Source organism: Triturus cristatus, chromosome 7, assembly GCF_964204655.1.
Source record: "Triturus cristatus chromosome 7, aTriCri1.1, whole genome shotgun sequence".
Lineage (NCBI taxonomy): Eukaryota > Metazoa > Chordata > Amphibia > Caudata > Salamandridae > Triturus > Triturus cristatus.
In genome coordinates, this window is record NC_140590.1 from 421,316,037 (window position 1) to 421,337,813 (window position 21,777).

General features: G+C 43.4%; 1 long non-coding RNA gene across 1 annotated transcript in view; it reads left to right on the forward strand.

Moving 5' to 3' along the window:
- LOC146809850 (uncharacterized) overlaps window positions 1–21,777 on the forward strand; it is a 102,221-nt gene that overhangs the window by 24,621 nt on the left and 55,823 nt on the right. The window contains exon 3 of the long non-coding RNA XR_014966493.1: window positions 18,443–18,562. This is a non-coding gene — a long non-coding RNA (uncharacterized LOC146809850). The remainder of the gene's footprint in view (window positions 1–18,442; window positions 18,563–21,777) is intronic.

The window sequence follows — 21,777 nt, forward strand, 5'->3', positions numbered from 1 at the left end:
GAGGAGCCACCACTGAATATTTGATATTAATGTAGCTTTGAACGTTGGTTTGCAATTTTATATAGCACAGAGCAAACCAAAGAAGACAGCAGAGAGATTAATATTAGAGCATAAAATCTGTTTGACTACAGAGTTCGGGGGCTATATTGTTCACGCCTTACCCCTGTTTGTGCCACAGTGCAGCTTTAACTAAGTGTGCCAGGTGCAAAGAGGGACAGTGCAGCGTATTTCCAGGGCATAGCTTCAGGGGGGTATTATACCACCTGAAAAATATATATTCTGTTGTGATTAGTTGGCTACAGGTGCTTTAAATCAAGATTGGCAAGGTGTACATACACATACAAACAAAACACACACATACACAGACATACATTTAAAAGTCTTAAAAATTGTTATTTTACAAAACCATAAGGGCCTGATTTAGATTTCGGGGACGGGTTACTACATCACAATGGTGACAGATAACTGTGTTCACCAAAATATAAATCCATTGGATATTATGGGATTTATATTTCGGCAGATGGGCTATCCGTCACCGATGTAACAAGTAAGCAATCTGCTGAGATCAAAATCAGGCCTTGAGTTATAAACAAGCCTCCAGTCTGCACTCCTCTCCCCTCCTACTGCTCCTTAAGGTCTGGTCTTACACTGATTCTCGTATCATGTATTTTACCAGTGGGATAGCTGGGAAAGCTTAAAGCTCACCTCCCCCACATCTTACTGACCAAGCTACGCCCCTGCATATCGATGATTGTGAGCTGCTCCCTGGGCAGCCGCAAACTCACACCTGCCCTGGAGGCAACACATCCAGTCAAGGTGGGCCTGCTGCTTGAAGCTGCTAGGCTGCTTTTCACAATGTTGGTGGCACTTGAAAGGTTGGTGACTGCACTCAACTGGAGGGGGATGTCTGGGGACTTCCATTGGTTCTTCTTTTCCCCTTACAGGAGTCACACTTCAAGGGCATACTGGCTGCACATTTAGGACACCTGTCTTTGCCTTCTTAGCATGGAGCCACGCCCCCATGCTTGGAAGGGAACACAGCCTTGGCTCCGTGTTTTGGATGAGGCTGCCCAAACTTTTATGGCACCTTCTAAATACCGAAGTGCCCCAGGGGTGCAGGATGCGGGCGCACCGGTTCCGGGCAAGTTTATGTAATAAGGCAGCTGATGTGCAGTATGTGGCATGGAAAAAACAGCTATATGAAGGGATAAAACATTATTCAACAGTCATCTTTTCTCCTTACGTTTGAACACAACTGGAGTTGATGTTGGAGAATTGAAATGTTTTGCATTTTCCCAAAGATGCAAAGTGTAAGATGTATCTTTGTACTGGGGCATTGAATTCCAGACCTTGAGAGGCACTCCCAGAGAAGTCTGATCTCTTTTATTTTAATTAATCGGGTTTTCAGTTGAAAATTGTTTGTGTTTGCAGTGAGGCAGTACTTCCCAAATTAGTTTGTGTGCTTGGTAGTTTGCTGCAACCCTGTGCAACAATACCCCTACGACCCCTACGACCTCTATGTAGAGGCGAAGGTCTTGGTATGATGATCTAATGCTGTGTTTACATAATGCAGTTGAAATACGTCAATGGTACACCTAGTGCAATCTATGTATAATTGACAGAAACTAGGTGGTTGTGCAGCAGTGACTTGGAGGAAGCAAAAATGCCAAAACAATATAGGGGCATATCAACAACAACTGGCGATAATTATCGCTAAGCGCACTTAGCGCTAGGATAATTATCGCCGGCTAGCGTGAATTTTTATCGCTGAGATAGCGTGCTATTAGCAACGCTTATCTCAATAGCGATAAAAATCCTCACGCTAAGTGGCTAACGTGAGATTACCGCTGGAAACCCAGCGATAATCTCACGTTAGCTTGTTGATAGTGAGGTTCCGTGTGGGACGGAACGACACTTTTTGAGTGGTGACGAATATGGATGAGTTGGGTATCTACGAACCGCAAATGACGAGTATAGTGGGTGTACGCAGTTTCGCTACGCAACCACGTATGGTTCGTCTTATTTTTGGGTTTGTTCATCTGAACCCTCGGGTTCCATTTTAGATATGGCATCCATTTTGTTTCTTGCCCTCAAGTAGCCAGCGAACGGACTTTGTCCGCTTCGTGACCCTGGGACTCTCAAGCTTACACGAGGGACACGTGTTCCGTTGAGTATGACTTTTATGACGAGGGAAATGACACGACGAAGGCAGATGGCCCCGCTCAAGGCTCATCTTGCCGTGCCGGTCTATTGTTTCAGTCATGCATGCATTAGACACGGGGTCTCTGATCCCGTTATCAAGTTTCCTTTATTACTCCTAACACTCTTCTTTAACCTGTTGTGCATCCTTAACCTTTCTTTGCATCTGTTTTTGTCCCTTCTCCTAATGTGTTTATGGTCAGGATGGAATGTGTTTTATTACAGAGAAGATATGTTTTTACAGTTGGGAACTGGCAATACTGTTGTAATTATATTCCGGCCTCCTGAAACATGAACGCGACCCTTTTGAAGTTTATTGTGGGAACTGAGTTGTAATCTTTGTTCACCATACTGTTCTATGGGAGAAACGTGTATAAAAGGAGCGATCCACTTTTGCAAATTGAAGCAGTCTCCGAGAACCTACACGCTGTGTACTTCTTGTGACCTCTGTATCCCTGCAGTAAAATAAACGCTGATCTCTGACGTCGCTGGAAGTGTCCCGTGTCTCTGTGTTTGGTACGCCAGAACAGGTAACCCACGAAGGTTTCAGGTGTTGGTCCCCGGCACCGCTGGGTCTTAGAAAAACCCAGTCCTTCAATAGGGACAGACAAACTTAGCCATGATATCCTCCTTCCATAGGATATCATGGCTAAGTCAGAAAAATACCAGACGTAAAAAAGCAGCGTTAACCGCGGTTAGCGCTGCTTTTTTTGTCTCTTAACAGGGTTAGCGACATTCTTGATAATAGGAGAAATGTCGCTTAGCGACATTTCTCCTATTATTTTACTCTGGAACGCCCCCTTTGCATCTCATTAGAGATGCAAGGGGAAGCGTAGAGTAAAAGGGTGTTAACATGCAGATTTGCATGTTAGCACCCTGTTGTTGATAGGGTGCTAGTTTTATCTCTGCTTTTTTGGCCTTTAAAGCAAAAAAGCAGAGATAAAGCCCTTGTTGATATGCCCCATAGATGTCTGTCTTTCGCTAAATCATGATGCCTACCAGCTTTAAGTCTGGGTATGGCTGACACAGCATTTGTACTTCTTCCCTAGCTAAATAAAATGTGTCACATGACTCCACATGTTGGTGTAAGCATTTTCAGGTTAATTACTTATGTTGGACAGCATTGCCTCAAGGCAGAAAAGGGCCCACGGGACTAAGCAGCATTAGGGGTACTGTTTAAGTATGAACATGTGATCCGGAATAGAGAAAAAGAGGAAGGGAACAAATAAAGGGGGAGTGCAGAGTGACAGATTGAACCCCTTCAAAGTATGTTGACCCCCAATAGGCGCTGCAACACTTCTAGTCTGGACTGATTACGTATACCTTTCATTACACTGCCTCAAAAAAGGTGAATTAATCAACCTCCCACGAAGTGGAAATCGATTAGAATAGTGATAATATGAATCCTTCGCAATAATTTAAATATGACTGAGGTACTGCTAAGCACCAAATTGACTTGTTACACAGAAGAAAATCCCAGTTACCTCTTTATTTACAAAACTACAGTGGAATGAATACTTGCACAATCTTTTCCTGTCCTCTTAACTGTAGAAAGGGAGCTAGGAACAGTCAAAACCTATTCACGGGCCCATTTGAGGCATATTTGTCGACATTTCTTAGGGGGTTTAAATGGCATTGGGGTTGTTTCACTGTTTGCGATACACAAATGATTGGTGCATTTGGGTTATTCTAAGTGTGCTTAAATTGTCATTGTTATTGATTAAGATTGTTACAGTATTAGTGCATTCACCATATTGAAATGGCCAAGTTAAACGAATGTATGTTCTGATGAACAAGTCTCTCTATGAGAAGTACTGAAACGTTGACCAATATCCCTCAGCACTTGGCTTTCCAGAAAGCGAGGCAGTACAGAGTCAATTGTTGAGTCTTAGGCTGAATGTGGTACTTGGTATGCAATTTGAGAGTCTGCAGTACAGATGTCCCAGGGTAACAGATGGAAAAAACCCGATATATAGAGATGGGGCTCAGTAATATCTGATTTCCCTGGAATTCCCTTAACCAGACGTCTTCATTTGCTTTCCTTGTGGTGTTTACTGAGGTGCTGGAAGATGTCTATTGTAAGCTCAAGCAGCAGCGCTTTGAGTACATTATAGCGGTACACATATGTGTGTGTGCATGCTGTGACGTATCTGTGTTTGCTTCCAGAGTGCACACCAATAACTGAATTTATTTATTTATAAAGTACATAGGAGACAGGATTCTGCCCATGTACGTCACATAACAATACACACAGATGCTCTGCGTAAGCAAGATCATATGCATCTTCTACTGTGAAGAATACTGTTTGAATGTGCATTCATGATACATTTTTTTATTTATTGTGGCTACCTTCTGTAGATTAATATTGTTGGTATTTCCCTGATAGCCAATCGTATGACCTCAATGGAGAAACTGTGATCTCCGTGCCATTTGAGATGGCTCAAAAGAATTTTTAGTAAACCCACTAGTAGGGTGCAAGATAATTAATATTCGGAAATATAAAGATTATTTAAGTTCAGATTAACAGGTGTTATTCCATTGATGCTTTTGTCAGGGGCAGTTCCTCCATTAGGGCAGAGAAGCGTCGCCTCACTGCTTCCTGTCCAGTGCGAGAAAGCCCAAACATAAAATGGTAATAACTTTTGGCTATTACTATTTTATGTTTCTATCCGCATTGCGGGCGGGTGGGCGAAGCTGCCCAGGCAGGGCAGGAGTGGTTTGCCTACTCCTTAGTAGACATGACTGGTTTGTTTGGCCCTCTTGGGCTGCCCGAAACACTTATGCGTACTCTGCACTTTTCCCTGTATGCTGCATTGCTGCCTACATGGAGAACATGCAATCCCCTATAGCCCCTAGCTGGGCGGTGTCCCAACCATTCACAATGCTCCACTGGAGCTTTATGATTGGCTTAGGAGAGGGGAGGGAGTCTGCCTGCTTCCTGGTCCTGCTGGAGGCAAGAAAGCAGGAGCAGACCGAGAAGCATAGACGTGGGACCCAGAAAGGTATGATTCATTTTCTTTATTATTGAACCCCCCTCTCCGCGCCAGCCCCCCGTCCCTTGGCAACCCTCACCCATCTCCACCACCCCACGCACACTCGCACCCCCCCACCTGTGACCTATGCTGCCCACGACGGGCTTTTGTATGTCAGGCAATGTAAATATATCTATATTTGTTAGCCCTGCTAATCTGAAGTAATATTTCTGTGTGTTTAGGTTCCCAATTTGAGACATTTTGACACCGGGGTTGGGTAGCCTGGGGCCTATAGGGGATTAAGGAGGGGGCCGTGCAATACTTGGAATATAGTAATATTGGGCCCACTACCTCTGGAGGCTCAGGGAGAGGGGCCATGTGACCCCCCCACCCCCCGCTACATGCAAATTTCGTCCCTGGGGTGGGCTTCCGGGTGCCTTTAATGACTCGTGGAGAGGACCGCATGTCCCCACTTCCTTTTTCCATGCACACAGTGCTAGGGTTGGGCTCCCAGGGGCATTAACTTAATGAATGCAGCCCAGCCGCCATTTTCTTTCCTATCCTGCCCTATTGCTTCTATTTTTGCCAATTCGCTTTTCTTTTTGGCCCCAGAGGTGTCTCTCTGGGTCCCCCCCATGGAACCTAGGAGGTCAGGGTATCCGTACCATGCACCCTTATATTATTTAACATTTTTTACTTCAGGACAGGAGACTAAATCCTAGAGTCCTCTAGTGGCTGCTAGCAACATTTATTTGATGTTGCTGGCAGCCAATCAGAGCACTCGCTCCTAGTCCGACTCCTGTGGGAGCAAGATGGCGCAAGAGAAATAAAGCTCCCTGGGCCAATCAAAAGGCTCTGTTTTTACATTAGTGCTCCTGCAATAGTTTCTCAGACTCTCAAGGACCCAACAGTCCAGATATGCGATTATTTGTTAACCTTTATCTCTCAAAAACTATGGAACAGTTTTACACCAAATCACAAAAGTACAATCTGCAAACTAAGATCTAGCTTCCTGCCAAATGCTGTGTTTTTCCATCCAGCAGTTTGTTGTAGCCTGTCTTTAAGAAGTTTATGGAAAATGCATAGGGATTTTGTGTTTTGGGATTCCTCTTTATTCTCGGCCCCCACTTGATGGATCAGCATGAAATGTTCCATGCACAGCCTAGTCACAAAGCAGCACCTTTTTTGAAAATTTTAGGGAGATTCAACAAATGGTGCAAACATTACTAGCAACACAAAAAAACACATTTCTTTTGGAGCAGCTGAGATAACTAAACCTACCTAGTGGCAACTGCCACTAGGAAATATATACAAAATGTTAAGCTTTCATTAAAAAAAATCCTAGAAATTCACTGAGAACACCAAAGGTTAGAGCAACCTTACAGATAGACCTTGTAACACACAAAAAATCAATGAGATTCACCAGTTACAGTTTACCGAGCTAACTATAACGTTCACTCCCAGCATGTACTGCTATGACCTCACATATTACATCATTTATGAAATATTAAATGACATCATTGATGAGATCTCAAATGACCTAATTGATGACATCATACAATCATTGTGACGCCGTCTCATAGGGCTTGTGACCGTAAAGTAATTCAACACTTTTAGGTATGGGCACATTTCTATTCACCTCTATGTGATTACCTCTTAAAGACTTCACATGACATATAATATTAAGACAAGAGTTTGACAGTTATACATTTCCTACTGTAATTACGCTTTCCTTAGGGACATACGGACAATGCTACATAGTTTAGTAAACGACACTACACACATATGCATAATTGCATCCATCATTACAGCCATGCTCACAACACCCCTACATTCTACATTATTTATTAATCTGTAATGCAATCTTTAGCAAAGTTCTGGAAATAAACATTCATACTTTATAAACATCCTTGCTACACCAAATGCGTCCATAGCAGTATATTGCAACTATTTAATATAGGCAGGTGGCTTCATATCCATTGGTGCTTTATCAATTGCAAAAACAAGTTTTGCCCTTTCTCACATATTTTTGGAACATGCTTTAGTTTTAAGCCTCAATTATTTTAAACACACCTCTGTATCACACATTTGTCTTGTTTAAGACGAAAAAATACTCATACTTTGACCTGTAATGATTTTGTCAGAATCGGGGTCTCTAGTTGGCAGTGATTTACCCTGTTTAAGTAAGTACCCTCACACAACTCAGAGCAAGGAAGTCACACAGCTAAGATAACCCCTGCTCTCCCACTTGGTAGCTTGGCTTGAGCAGTCAGGCTTACCTCAGAGGCAATATGGAAAGCATTTGTACATACACATACAGTAATATAGTGAAAATGCTGCAAAATTAGTCCACATCAGTTTAGAAACACAGTCAACACTTATCTGAATAAAAGAAGGCCAAATTGACAAAACCACAACATACACAATTCAAAATATCACTTTTAAAAGATTAAGCAAGTTTAGTCCATAGAAATCAATGAATACATTAGTTTTAGCACAAAGTACCTTATATGCATCAAAAATCAAAGATGGTGCAATGCACAGGGGAGGTGAGGTGCCAGAAAAGCAAAGCGATGCATTAGTTCCTTACTACACAGTGGAGGGGATGTGTCAGTTCCTTACTGCCACGGGAATTGATTTGTGGGTTTCATACTACTAGGCAGGGGAGGTGATGCATCAGTTTCCAGACACACAGTCTTGGTTTCTTACTGCGGTGTAGATGAAGAATTTTTGCCCAGGGACAATGCGTTGAAAATTCGGATGCACTGCGTCGATGCGACTGTGGCGAAACAGGTGCTGCATCGATTTTCTACCGCAGAGCAGGTGCTGTGTTGATTTTGGGCAGTGATGCATTAAAAATACATATTCAAAATAAAACAGGCACTGGGAGTCGATGCATGGATTTTCTCCTTCAGATCACCAAATTATACTACCAAGGGCCCAGGAATTGTATTTTGCACTGCTTGGCAAGTCAGGACTGACTCTCAGCAGAAGGTACTTGCAGGTAAAGTCTTTGATGGCCCTGACACTTTTTAACAGGATGCAAGCATGCACAAGCTCTTGGAGAATCTTGGCAGCAGGATGTAAAAAGCAAAGTCCAGTCATTTCGCTCCCACAAAAGAAGCGTCAGGCCAGTACAAACAATCAACAGGCAGTCCCTCCTACAGGATCCATCTGTTCTTCCTGGCAGAAAGTCCTCAGCCCAGAAGTGTTCTGATTTTATGGTGTCAGAGGTCCAATGCAAAATGGGGGTCTCAAGTTGGCAGAGGTAGGTACCTTTGTCCGAGTAGGAATCCTTCTTCTTAGTCAGGGTAAGGGAGTTACACTCCTACAATAGCCCCTGCTCACCCCTTAGTAGCTTGGCACGAGCAGTCAGATTGTCTCAGAGGCAGTGTGCAAAGCGTTTGCATATAACCAACAGTAATACAGTGAAAGCACTACAAAAGGACACTACACCAATTTAGAAAAATATCCCAAAAAGTTTTACACCCAAAACACGACCAAAAACCATAAGAATCCAACATACAGTACTTTGCAAGACACCCTTGAAATTGCAAAAATACCTCAAAACCACAGTTTTGCGAGTCAGTGGCTCTGCTCAAGGCTAACACGATGCTGTAAACCACAGAGTCTAACAGTTTCAGCCAACCGCGTCAGTACGGGACAGCGAAAGCTTGGACAGACCTGGTAACAGTACCTTTCTCGTTGCAGCTGGCACATTAATGTGGGAGATTCGTTGCAAACAGCGCGGTAGTGTTGGAAAATAGAAGAGGTGCAGGATGTGGTGCCCTCTCAATGCGGTGCAGGCAGTGGCTCAGTGACAATCGTCCAGACAGAGTCAGTGAGACCAAGGCTTGCGGTGCAGGGCGAGGCGGTGCTCGATGCAGTGCTGGCAGGTTGTGGTGCAAGAGACAGAGGCAGTTAGTGGGAGCTGGGGTTGGTCAGCCCAGACGGCTGTGTGGGATGAGGCGGTACGTTATGAAACTTACGAGCAGTGCCCCAAGCCAAAATGCGGTCACTGGTGTTGAAGTCAGCAGCAGCGACGGTGTCAATGAGACCAGGATGGGGAAGTTAAGTGAGGCGGTGCGGAGTGCGGTGCCCACAGGTTGCGGTGCAAGCAGCGTCTCAGTGGCAGAGGCATCAGTCATCGTTGTTGGTGACTCCAAGTTTGCAGTGCGAGATGCAGACGGTGCCTTTGGTGCTGCCGTCAGGACGTAGAGCCAGCAACTGAAACAGTGGTTCCAGAAGTGGTACCCATTCGTTGGTGAAGTCTTTGCAGTCCCTGAGACTTAAGACCAGGAGGCAAGCTCTACTTCAGGCCCTTGGAGATACTCAGCACAAGTAAAGAAAGTTCAGTCTAGTCTTTTCTTTGCCCAAGGCAGAAGCAGTAACTGCAGGCCAACCCAACAAAGCAACAACACAGCAAAGGGGAAGTACTCCTCTTGGCAGCACTTCCAGCTCTACTTCTTGGCAGGTTCCTTGTTTCCAGCAAGCTCTAAAATTTGGGGTCTGGGCCCCAATATTTAGACTCAAAATGCCTTTGCTCTCTCAGGCAGAGATTGTCTGTGCTTAGTCCAAACTAGTTCAGTCCTCTCTGGCACAGCCTCCTGAAAGTAGGCGAAGACAGCATTGTTCAAGGCAGGCCAGGCCAGGCCCATTCAGGTGCAAGGAAATCTCCTACCACTACTCTAAATGCAGCCCAGGTCTATTCAGCTCAGCCCTGACTCATCCAGACTCTCTGGAGCCACTGCTCATCCCAGCCCCTGTCACTTTACAGCCAGACAGTCAAACCACAAACCCAGCAGAGGCACACAGGATGGCTAAGCAAGAAAATCCCTACTTGCTAAGAGTGTTATTTTCAAACACAGACCAGGAAAATCATACAGGCACACTTAACTCCATTTGTCTATCTTGTCTCAATGGGAAGTTATGCTTATAATATGTTATAAGTAAAACTCCCATTCTTTCCTATGGGAAAAATAGTCTTGCAGTGGTGAGAAACGAAATACACTGTAATTCACCACAAGGACATCACACACACCAGTACATTTCCTACCTTTAACATACACAGCACCCTGCCCACAGGGGTACCTTGGGTCTACCTTAGGGGTGACATATGTAAGAAAAGAGAAGGGAAGGTTAGGGCCTGGCAAGTGGGTGCACTTGCCAGGTCTGTGGTAGGCAGCCAGTTGCAGGTCTGCGATCCCTTTTCAGGTCTACTCATGTGGGTGGCACGGTCAGTGCTGCAGGCCCACTTGAAGCATTTGATTTACAGGCCCTGACACCCTCAGTGCACTTTACTAGGGGCTTACCCATAAATCAAATATGCCAATCGTAAACACCAATCTGTAGTAATTATTTATACAGAGAGCATATGCAGTTTAGCAGTGAATAGCAGTGGTAAAGTGCTCAGAGTCCTAAAACCAACAAAAAACGGTCAGGAACAATTAGGAGGTTTTGGGATAACCCTGCGAAAAGGGCTATTTCCAACAACAAGACCCAGCCTTTCCCTGAGGTAGCTCCAGACACATTACAGAGGGGCGGAGACAGCTTTGAGTGAGGTCAGGCACAGCCCTATTCAGGTGTCAGTGACAACTCCTCCTACCACTCTAGCTCAGGAAGACCCATTAGCCTGGTGACAGCCCATCAGGATAGGCAAGGCATACCTCAGCTCCATTTCTGTGACTGTCTAGAGTGAATGCACAAGAGCCCAATGTCAGCCAACCCAGAAGTGGATTCCACAGACAGGAAGAGGCACCGAATGGTTAAGCATGAAAATGCCCACTTTCCAAAAGTGGCATTTTCAAACATGCAATTTAAAAAACAACTTCACCAAAATTAGTATTTTTAAATTGTGAATTCAGAGACCCTAAACTCCAACTCTCAATCTGCTCCAAATCAGAAATTACACTCAAAAGATATTGGACCAACCACACGTACACACATTAGCTTTATGCTGTATATGACTATGGTATTATACTTAGTTCAGTAAAGGGTCAATCATGAATTTGTTTTTTAAACATTAGTATTTATATTATTTCAAGACCTAACTATAATGTAACAATAACCTTCTGTTTTAACAGTGAATTTAAAAGTGTTCCCCTGAGCACTCTTCTCTTATAGTCATCCAGTCATCCAAAGAATCAAGGTACCAGTCTATGAAGATATTTAAAAGTAACTACACGGAATGCTGAGGGACTGAGCCAGCTGGCAGAAAAGCAGGTAGGAGATAGGACAAGAAAGGTGCCCACTCCGCGGGAGTAGTGTGGTGCCTTTACGGTTTTTGTAAGGGTGTCCCGGGCTCCGGCGCCACAGGGATTGCTGGGGGACTGAGTCCCACCCCAGTCAGCCACTCGAAAAGTAGGTAGGAGATACGCCAGAAAAGGGGCCTTACATGGCCCTACGCTGAAGACTGGTGCTGTGGGAGTAGTGTGGTGCAATTACGGTGTTGGGAAAGCTGTCCCTGCCTCCCACGCTGCAGGGAATTATGGGGGACCGAATCTCACCTCAGACAGCCACCAGAGAAGCAGGTGGCAGATACGGCAAGAAAAGGGGCTTGGATGGCCCTGAGCTGAAGACCCGCGCTGCCGGAGTAGTGAGATGCCTTTACGGTGTTGGGAAGGCTGTACCTGCCTCCTGCGCTGCACGGAATGCTGAGGGACCGAGCTCCACCGCAGCCAGCCGCCAAGGTAGGAGATGTAACAGGAAAACCGGCCTTGGACGGCCGTACGCTGAAGAGTGAAACTCATAACAGAGGACTCAGTGCATCCAAATATGTACCCTCTTCACCAAAGAACCAAAGCCCGTAAAATGTGATAATAGTCACACCCGGTAACCAAGCATGAAAGTATAATTCTTGCCGGCATAGTACCACACCTACCTTCTCTGCAAAAATCTAATCCAGCCTGGAAACAGCAACACAGTGTGATCACTGGCTATATCTATTAGATATCTGAAATACATATGTAAAGCATATTGATAGAATACCACCAAAAACTTAAGTCTGAGAATTCTATTTTCAATTTAACTGCTCTTGTTATTAATGTTACTCAAGCCATCAGTGACTCAACACACAGTAGTCTCTCAAATCAGCAAACTTTTATCGGGTTGGGGTGTTCACATATCACATTCCACCCTGAATCACATCTAAAAACTAAGCCACATATAAAACTTTTCAGTTTATAAATAATGCAAACATTTTTTCACAGAATCAAGGCAAACTGTCCAACACTCACTACATTTACCTTCAGGACAGGGAAGTGGTCTGACTCCACTTGTAAGAACATGTATAAGTGGTGTTCTATGGGGATGCCATCTTGGGTCAAGGAGTTAAGCTTAGAAGGTTAGAAACCGGACTATGCCATAAATATTCTGATCCACATGTAAACACACTCCAATCTGATTTGCTGTGTGGGCACCATCTTGGAGCTATAGTTTTTGTCCAAATTTACGTAGTTGATTTATCAATTGCACAGGAACACATGTGAATCACTATCAAAATAAAGCCAGTGAGCCCAGGGACATATTAAGGATTTTGAAGGCCCTGGGTCAAACGTATTTAGGGGCCCCTGTTCAGAACATCTTTGAATTTATGATCCAATTTCACCTCTTTCATGTCCCTTTTGGCCAGGTCACACTCAATATTCTAAATGTTTTTACATCTAATATTCAGGAATAGTGAGGTGTGTTTTCAATATACACAACAGCAGTTCAACAATATTACTGCAAATAATCTCTGAGACACCCTTCCATTTCTCATATGTGAGGTTCTGTTTTGATCAATAATATGTTTTTTATGGGTATTTTTCTTATTCACCTGTAGGGAGTATGGTTTTAAGTGGTTGTACCTACAATTACACTGGAATGCATGTGAATCACTATCATAATAAATCTGGAGCGTCTCCGCAAATTATATTATCAGTATTGTATTTACCACTAACATAATATTAGATGTTTATCAGTAACGATCAGTCTTATTGAACAACCTGATGTTAAGTATTTGTTATAGAAGGACTAAGGGAGTTCAATAAATGGATCAATAAACAAAAGCACCTCTGTTCCTCAACTAAGCTCCCAAAGTAAACTCTCTTTCTGTTCTATCAAATTATTGTAACATGTTAACTACACAGTACAAAATCCTGAGATGGCCATAATTGCCTGTCTCAGGAATTTGTGTTATGTAGTTAACATCATATTACTTTACCCAGTGCTTAATTTGTGCCAGTGCTTGCCAGTGCTTAGCACCGGCACTTACTTTTCAGGGCCGGGTCTACACAAGTCTGCATGACTGGACAACATGTTTTATATGGTGTTAGCTTACTGACTCGGCGCAGAGTGCTGTTATAACTTCTGGGTCTCTCCCAGTGAGTGCTTCGTTGTGATATGTGAGCCGGAGACTGTATTGAGCAAAGAGTACTGCATAATTTCAGACAGTCAGTGCATCATCATCAATCATATATGTGTGATGGCGTCACAATGGCGTTAGTTCAGTGTTGCTGCCGGTGGTGGGCGGGAGTCAGACCAAGAGTCAGACACTGATTGGGTTGGGCCTAGGCTGGATTTGGTTGTGCACGCTGCGTGCAGATGTTTTTCCAATTGCCGCGCCCGGCACAACCACGTTGAGGGCAGGCTGCAGTGTGCAGCAGTAGCAACAGGCGGTGGGCCCAGTAGTTAATAAAGGTAGTGGCAGTGCCCCGCAGCCCCGGCCGACCATGAGTGTAACAGTAAGTACTAGTATGTAGCACGCACGCCATAAGCAGCAGTCATCATGCCAAGCATCCATTTACTTTTTTTGGCGCCGTGTTGGCTCCGACTCCATCGCCATCATCAAGATTCGATGATGCATTGGGCCTGGCTGGCCTGCTGTTGTCCCGGCCCACGGTAGTATGGTAACGGTACACTTAATAGCAGTACTGTTTAATAGAACACTTTTATCAGAACGGGCCAGGACCGGCCGGCCAGCCAGGGTTAAGTTGTTAAAGAAGCCTTGAAGTACACAGGGCCGGCCGGCCGCCGGCCGGGTTGCGGGTTTAAAGTTAAAGGCCCTGCCCGGCCCCTGCCTAGTTTGAACGTATGATTCATATCCTCCCTCAGTGCTTAAATTAACAGTGGCTCCGCTTTTACTGAATAATGCCATGAATAGCAGTATGTTGAGTAGGGCAGGAAGCGCGGCGCGCGCCGATTGTTTTCTGAATGCCACGCCCGGCTGGCACACCCTGCCGCACCCCGCCAGCCATCATCGGTCCCACGACGTTGAGGTTGAGAGCAGAGCAGGCAGCAGCAGCACACCAGGCAGGCCTACCTAACTCTATAATCCGGTCAGTCAGTGTAATAAATAAGGCAGTGCCCTGGCCGCCCGGCCCTCCACGGGAAGTAATATTATACTAACTAAGCAGGTCACTCCATGCCCATTGCCAAAGGAACGCTGCTTTTTTTTGTTTGAGCGTGGTGGCGTGACTGTCAGGCACTGTGGTAGCTCCGGCACCGGCTCCACAAGATTCGGTGATGCCTGCCCTCCCTGGCCTAGATGGCACTGGAGACTGGGACTGGAGAAGTCACGTAAGGAGAAGGGCTTATTGCATTGTTGGGAGACAAGACTGTGATGAGTGTGCTCCTATGGATGGTCACACTATCATTATCAAAGCTCTGGAATATTCTGTAGGGTCAGATTTACATTTCTCTTTTCCATCAGTGCAGAACTGCAGATACACTTGCTGCTGTGCCGACCAACTTTTGCTTGCAAAAATATTTAGCGCCGAAAAGTAGATGCAAGTATACCGTACAATGGCAGCTGCACACTGACCTAATTTACCGCTTTGCTCAATCCGTAATTTTGGAAAATTATTCACTATGGGCAATTAACCATGACTGGCAGTGTTGCAGCCAGGGTTCTGTGGAGTTAAGAAGTTAAAGGTTCTGCCCTGCCCTAGGCTTAAAGTATCCTCCTCCTCCCCTAACAGTTCATCTTAAGAGTGGCCAGTAATCAAATGTGCCATGAAAAGATGTTCAATAAACTGGTTGATTGCCTTCTTTTCTAACAGTAAGTAGTGCACACCTCTGGCTGGCACACATAATAAATGAGCCCATAGAGTAGACGTAGGTAAAGCTCTTTAATCGTGCCATTTGTGCTTGTAAAGTATTGTAATCGTACCTTAATATGTATTAAAGAAGACAATGTGCAAAAACAACTGACTGGAGTAGGTCCGTCAGCCTGCAATTTTCTGCATTAATTTAATTAGTTATATTGCATGACCTAGTGGCTTTCAGCCCTTGTCCTGGTGAGGGGGGGGGCGGTGCATGCTGGGGGGGCTAATGAATACCGTGCACCACCTGAGCATAATAGCATTTGATTAAACAGGAGGCCCCGTGGATAGTGGACTCCGTGCCACTGGCTTTCTTTGTTTCTTTATTTTTGGCGGAGGCTGGCAGAGCTGAATTGTCTACTACAGAAAAACCTTGGGCTTAATTACATTTATTTATGCCTCTACTTTCTTCACTTTATTATTACTACCAACCTGGTAGAAATAATATAAAGTGAAGAAAGAGTACCAGCCGCAGAAGCGTGGTAGCAAGGGATGTTGGAGGTGAGGTGAGGTGAAGTGAATAACTTAAGTTAGAAGACGGTAGGGAGGAAGGGTAGGAAGCAGAGGGAGACAGAGGTAAAGAGAGGTGGGGGCGTGGCTTGTCGCCGAGCGAATGGCGGCACCCGGGTGAGGCTCCGCGGTCCTTCGAGAAGACTCGACGCTTTGAGGTCAGCTGCTGCCCGTCTGAACCTATCTACGGGCTTCTGAAGGCTTCGGGCATGTTTTCCGGCCCCTGCGAACTTCTGTGGTGGCATTTTTATCCCGATGTGAGTTATCTGACGGTCCCGCATTTAGCGCGACCGCCATTTTGAAATATACGCGTGAGCGCGCATCGGTTCACAATGGTGCTGAAAGCTCATATTTACCCGCCAAAGTTATTTTGCCCTCTGCCAAAATCGTACCACTGCTAACTGGCAGCTTTTTATGAGGAAATCTGTGGCGCTTTGATGCTGTAGCCCTTTTCTTTTGTTTTTTTTTGCTATTTCTCCACATTTCTGCATCTCATGTATGCAGCATTCAGTTTGGTGACATCTTCATCTCTTCACACCACGTCCTCAGGAAGCAGCACCTTTCTACCACGGTATTGTCCTCTATTTTCAGCAATTTTTTCTAAGAGGGATGTTACTGACTAGCTCCTAACAAATTATTTTTGTGGTTTGCCATTTAATTAACTGCTATCTGTTTGAAATACTGGGAATACTAGTTTCAACAACCCCCTTTTTTTGCATTTGGCATATCAGCGCTTTGCGGTTGGCATGATAACTGGCAGCCAGAGACTGTACTGACTAGAGGAGTCTTTCCTCCTCCGCTTTGACAGCATTTTTCTCGCGCTACATGCCTTGTCTGTTGTATTTGGTTCCTGGTACATTACACTAGCACTGTCTCGGAGTATGCTAATTGTGTTTTATGGGTAGAACAAATATACCCGGCCCATCTTTCTCCAAACCAAAACGCATCTTTATGAATAATTCAAAGATTTTTTCTGAATTTTCTAAACTGGAAGTTTCTTTAGCTTTATTTGCTCAAAACCTGGATACCACAATGGAGCTTCCACCTACTGCTTCAGGGAAATCCAATACTAAACGCTTGAAAAAGGATCCTCCGTCGCCGCCTAAATCATCATCGCCAGTGTCAATGGAGCTACTTTTGGAGGAAATTAGAGCTTTGCGTCCATTTATGGAAGAGACTAACACTAAACTACAAGTATTAACGGACAACTGGTCTCAACTTGAAGCAATGGTTTCGTCAGTTGAACATAATGGGCCCGATTCACAGAACTAACTTAAGACAAAACCCTAAACTTACTACCATTTTGGTATTCACAGAAGGCACTTACTCATTTTGGTATTCACAGAAGGCACTTACTCATTTCGGCATTCACAGAAGTTAGGAGTCCTAACTTTAGGACTCCTAAATGCCTTCTGTGAATACCGAAAGCCTTAAAATTAGGATTTTTCTCAGTTTAGTAGTAGTACAGTTAGGACTCCTAACTTTAGGACTCCTAAATGCCTTCTGTGAATACCGAAAGTCTTCAAATAAGGATTTTTCTCAATTTAGTAGTAGTAAAGTTAGGACTCCTAACTTTAGGACTCCTAAATGCCTTCTGTGAATACCGAAAGCCTTAAAATTAGGATTTTTCACAGTTTAGTAGTAGTAAAGTTAGGAGTCCTAACTTTAGGACTCCTAAACTGAGAAAAATCCTAATTTTAAGACTTTCGGTATTCACAGAAGGCATTTAGGAGTCCTAAAGTTAGGACTCCTAACTTCTGTGAATACCGAAGTGAGTAAGTGTCTTCTGTGAATACCAAAATGAGTAAGTGCATTCGGTGAATACGAAAATGGTAGTAAGTTTAGGATTTTGTCTTAAGTTAGTTCTGTGAATCGGGCCCAATGTTTCCTCTTTTAAAGAGACCTGTGCCACTGTCTCTCATCTTCATTCTCAAGTATCTACACTTCAGAAACAGGTCGAGGATTTGGAAAATTGTAGTAGACGTAATAATCTACGTATTTACGGCCTGGGAGAAGGTCTCGAAGGGACAGACTCTTTTGCTTTTTTTCAAATTCTTCATCCCTAAGTTGCTCCATATGCCAGAGGGAACGTCACTCAATATTCAGTGAGCCCATCGGCTTGGTCGTCTTCGAGCTCACACTACACCTTCATCAAGACCACGAGGAGTCATCTTATACTTTCTCGAGTATACAGATTTGTTAAAGGTTTTCTCAGCGGTCAGAGCCTCTTCCAAAATCACATGGTCAGGCTCTTCCTTGTACTTTGCACAAGACTATGTTAAAGCTACCACTAACCAACGCAAAGCTTTTTTGAATATGCGAGCTGACCTACTCCTTGCCTCTTTAAAGTCAAATACAACAATAGAACAACTACATATGAAGATCCTCTGCGGCTACAAAGCTTCATCAACTCATGTAAATCGACCGACATGGATTCCTCTGGTCTTGTACCTTCTTCTTAAAGACTGCCATATTTCTCTTTTGAAATGCTGAATTCTCTCCCCCTCATTTCGCTGTTTGGCAGTTTAAATGTTGCTTTCTCCTGTTATTGGCATATTTGAAGAAGTGCACCCCCATAAATTTCTTGTTTGGGTTCTCATTTATTAATGCTCTTACTTATTGCTGTTTGAACTTGTTTTTATAAACTATTCTAATATTTGTTTTGCTTTGTTGCCACAGATCTCCTATCCTTGTTTTCTGATGTTTTCCCAACCCTCCGCCTCGCTGACCCCTGGATGTATCGTCCATTCCATGTGGTTCCATCCCCTCCCCGCCTTCATCTGGTCTCTCCTTTTGTAGGTATGTTTTCCTCCTATAGTTTTGTCATTTTTGTTTTTGTATTTTTCTTGTTTTTCTCCCCTTCATGCATTCTTTTTACTCTCTTTTTCGGTATTGTTATGTCTTTCTTTTTCTGTGCAATTCCTCCTGTTATTCCTCCTGATCTATTTTTTCTTTTTTTCGAGGTGGCTTTTTCTCAACTTTTCTTGTTGTCTACTTCTCTTATCTCACAACCAATTTCCTGTCTTGTTCATTTGCGTCATAATTCCAGCTATACATCCTTCTGTTTTTCAGCTCTTCCTTAGAGCACTGTCCATCTTTTTTCACTGTTTTCTATTTTCTTTCTCTCTTGCACTTGGGTCCTGGTAATTATACTCAAGATCTTGTTTTCTTTTACTGTCTTCTCTGACCCTCTCTTTCAATTGATTTGTCGTTATTCATTTCCCATGCTCTTCTTTTTTGTCTTCTGTCCTCTTACTTTACTATGCAGCTGAAATTAGTGTCCTGGAATGTTAGAGGGCTGAACTCCCCCATAAAACGACAAAGAGTTCTAACCCACTTAGCTAAGTTGCATGCTGATATTGTATTTTGCAGGACACTCACCTAACGGAGAGTGAGTCGTCAAAACTTAAAAGAGGTTGGGTAGAAGATGTTTTTTACTCTAACGGTGATGGTAAACGTAATGGTGTCATGATGCTTTGTCATAAATCACTCAATTACTAATTTATATCAAAAGACACTCATGTAGAAGGTCGCTGGCTTCATGTTAAATTGATGTTGCAGGATGTTCCAGTCTCATTCCTAAATGTCTATGGTCCAACTGGTGGTGATTCCTCTTTTTGGTTCTCAATTTCCCAACAGATTGCCCTCTGCAGGGAAGATAATTTTATCCTAGCAGGGGATTGCAATCAGGTTTTTGATCCTTTTATTGATCGAAACTCCAACGTTTCATTTATCCCCAACAAATCACATAAATCTTTCATCCATGCTATCACACAACATAAACTCTGGAGGTTGTGTAACCCCACCACCAGAGAGTACACTTTTTACTCCCCTGTGCATCATTCTCAAACATGCATCGATTACTTTTTCGTTTCTCACCATCTTTCACAAGCACTTTTGAATGCAGAAATAGGACCTATATTGTTATCTGATCATGCCCCAGTTTCCATTGATTTGGACATTTTACCCAAAGTCAATGCGCCCCGAAGATGGAGATTCAATAATTCCCTTCTTTTGGATCCTGCATTCTCTTCCTCGTTTTCGGCCTTTTTTGATGAATACTTTTCCATAAACGATACTATCTCATTACCTTTCTCAACTATTTGGGATGCCTTTAAGGTCTCAGCGAGGGATTTTATTATCAGTTTTGTGACCAAGAAGCGTAATATTGCACGCAAATGCTCGAAATCCCTCTTTCATGATATTAAGAGTTTGGAGCATTCTTTTTATACATTCAACTCAAAAGACCTTCTTGATGCCCTTATTAGAGCAAAACTAAAATTTAATAAGGAATCAACCGATAGTGCCTCATTTTACCTCCTGAAGTCTAGTGCAAAATATTACGGTGGGCAAATTAAGGCCGGTAAAACTTTAGCTAATTACTTGAAAGTTAAACAAAACAAACTCAATATTGATTCTATATTTGATGATAACTCCATCTTAAAATTTAATGATACGGAAATTCTGAATGAATTCGCCCTTTTTTACAAGTCACTGTATGCTTCTGAAGCGAACCCCGCTAACCATATTTTTTCAAATTTCTTTTCAAACATACACAAAACCCAGCAAAACCTCCCCGATTTCCTGTCTTTGGAAGTAGACATCACACAACAAGAACTTTTGGCCGCACTCCAACATTTACAAAAAGATAAGGCACCTGGACCAGAGGTTTCACTGTCGAATTTTATCTTCATTTCTATAAATTATTAGTACCTAAATTACATCTTTTGATCAACTCCTTCAATTCTTCGGGGAAATCGTCAGGTTCTTTCTCAGAAGCTCATATATGTCTGATTCCTAAGGATGGCAAAGATCTGAAATATTGTAAGAATTACAGACGCATTTCACTGGTTAACATAGATTACCAAATTTTTTCTAAAGCACTAGCCCTTCGTCTCGACCCTATTGTACCAAATTTATTGGGTAGGGAGCAATCCGGTTTTGTGAAAGGGCGAGTCATTAATGACAATACAAGACTGTTTTTTAATATTTTATCCAAAGCCCCGCATTTTAAACATCCTCTTGCTGCCGTAGCGCTTGACGCGGAGAAAGCATTCGATAGAGTTGAATGGAAATATTTATTCTATATTCTCTATTGGTTTGGTTTTGGTCCAAAGTTTATAGCCCTAATCTTGTTTCTTTATTCCAGCCCACGTGCCGCTGTATGTGCTAATGGCCTCATTTCACCGTTTTTCGACCTTGGTAGAGGTGTGCGTCACGGCTGCCCCCTATCTACTTTTCTCTTTAATTTAGCCCTTGAGCCCTTTCTCTCAAGGATCCGTCAAAACACACAAATACACGGCTTTCAGACCCCTGAAACTCATGTCAAACTGGCAGCTAACGCTGATGATATTCTACTTTTTATTTCGAACCCTAGCAAATCAGTTCCTGCCTTTCTGATGGAAGTTCAATCCTTCTCACTGATTTCAGGGTATAAGCTGAACAGCGATAAGTGTGAAATCTTACCTTTGACTAAATTCACTTTTAAAGCCGATTTCACCCCAACGAATTTTACTTGGAAATCCTCTCAGATCAAATATTTAGGTCTGCATTTCACACCCACAATCAAAGACACAGTTACTTTATGTCTGAATAATTGTATTAAAAAACTCTCTGAACTCACTACCAAATGGCACCCACTGTACCTCTCTTGGTGGGGCCGTTTATACACAATAAAAATGATGCTCTCCCCCATGGTTCTATATATTATCTCCAGTATTCCGGTTCCCATCCCTCCAAAATTATTCAAATCGATCAATTCAACATTGTCTTCCTTTCTATGGAACAATAAAAACCACATATGTCTCTTTCCAAGCTAATATGTCCTAAAGTGGAGGGAGGGGTCAACTTTCCCAATTTTCCTGCCTATCAAAAAGCTTTTTTATTAAGACAAGCCTCCTATTGGCTACTGGACCCTGCGGTGGATTGTCCCTTATGGGCATCGGTTGAACGTTCGTTTTTGTCCCCTTTTTCCTTTCAAGAATACCTCTCTTTTTCCCAAAAACCCCAAACAC